Source organism: Alligator sinensis, unplaced genomic scaffold (genome assembly GCF_000455745.1).
Source record: "Alligator sinensis unplaced genomic scaffold, ASM45574v1 scaffold619_1, whole genome shotgun sequence".
In the NCBI taxonomy this organism is placed as follows: Eukaryota; Metazoa; Chordata; order Crocodylia; family Alligatoridae; genus Alligator; species Alligator sinensis.
Window position 1 is genome coordinate 2,278,262 of NW_005842134.1, and position 1,499 is coordinate 2,279,760.

Below are 1,499 nucleotides of genomic sequence, written 5' to 3' on the forward strand. Positions count from 1 at the left end.
ATTTGGATTTGGATTGTGACCCTAAGTTCAAGAGTGCTTATGATTTGCACCCACAACTGATTCAGGAAGATGCAGTCGTATCACAGGTCATTTCTCTTACCTAGTCCCTTGCAGTCAAAACAATTGCCAGTGGAGCTGTGTTTACTTTTGGTATCCATGGAGCTTTCAGCATTGCTTGCACACCAGTGAAGAACACAACCATGCACTTAGCCTGAAAGATCCTCATAAACAGAAAGAACGTTCTCATTTTAAAGTTCAGGTGGCATCTGGTTGTGCCCCTGCCTTCCTGTAGGGATGCAGAGAGCCCTTTACTGTATACACACCAATATAAAATTCACTGCTATTTACCATTTTTTTTTTCCCCCCCCCAGAAAACAGTTTTACATTAGAGCTTAATGAGAACCCAGGTTTATTGTCATCTATTATAAATGATCGACTTTGTTAGCTTTACTGATTAATGAGCAGCATACGCAGTAGGGAAGCAAATGATTGACCTTGGTGAGCCTTCCGTTCAGATTGTTTACTGCTGTGTCTTGTGCATGTAGCAAAAGTGTTGGCTTGTAACTTGAGGTCATAGAAATACCAGGAAGGAGAGGCTTTTTGGGGGTGGAAATCTGGTGTGTGTGTGTGTGTGTGTGTGTGTGTGTGTGTGTAAAGCTGAAATCCCATAATTGTTCTTTTGTATGAACAGCACTGCCCTGATGTGTTAGCTCCAAGAGAAGCATCCTCATGGCAAAGATGTCTGGGGGCACAGAATTCATTGGCAGCTGCTCTGCTCTGGACAGACGTCAGGAATGGAATGCCTAAGCCTTCGAATCAGATACCAGCTTCCTGTTTTCCCATGTGTGGCTTTTAGCTCCTTTGCCAATGGCCTAGAATGTGTTTCTGTTCCTCTCTGGAGGATAGGTGGGGGAAGGGCAGTCAGGGAGAAAACCTTACTAGGTTTTCATCCAATGCACATTTAAGATTTGAAAGTAATATGGATCCAGAGCTGTGAGCTCTGCAGATCTCCCTGGTGGTATGTCATGACTAGACTGTGTGGGCAAGGGGGGGACAGGACCCTGCCAGTTTCATTAAAATGTTTATCACTTGTTGGCTTCAGCAACCTCCCTCCAGAACACGCTCCTTGTTCTCTACTCTGGCCCCCATCACTGAAGGGCTGGTTGCAGTGCAGAGGCTGTAGCAGAATAGCTGCTTTTGTGAAGCTGGATACGCTGGCTCCTCTACAACGATTGTCTGTTGTATTCAGTGGTATAGCCAGGGGCTACAAGATCCTGTTTTCTCCTGCCGATTGGGCTGATGGCCACCCCTAGGCCTGTGTTTGTCTGTGATCTTCAGGGATCCTGGTTTTCCCTGATAAAAAAAAATTGCAAGTTCTCTGATAAAATCTCCAAACTCCTTGGTTTAAAATTAAAGGCCCTCCCCTGGCCCTACTGGTGCCCCTCACTTCCTCCCCCCCCCCCCCCCCAGGGGTGGGGGGGGGGGGGGGGGCCAAAGAG

General features: G+C 46.9%; 1 long non-coding RNA gene across 2 annotated transcripts in view; it reads left to right on the forward strand.

Moving 5' to 3' along the window:
• Positions 1-1,091, forward strand: part of LOC112550513 — a 4,469-nt gene extending 3,378 nt beyond the window's left edge. For both annotated transcript variants that reach the window (XR_003094408.1, XR_003094409.1), the window contains exon 4: positions 692-1,091. This is a non-coding gene — a long non-coding RNA (uncharacterized LOC112550513). The remainder of the gene's footprint in view (positions 1-691) is intronic.
• Positions 1,092-1,499: the final 408 nt, after the last annotated feature.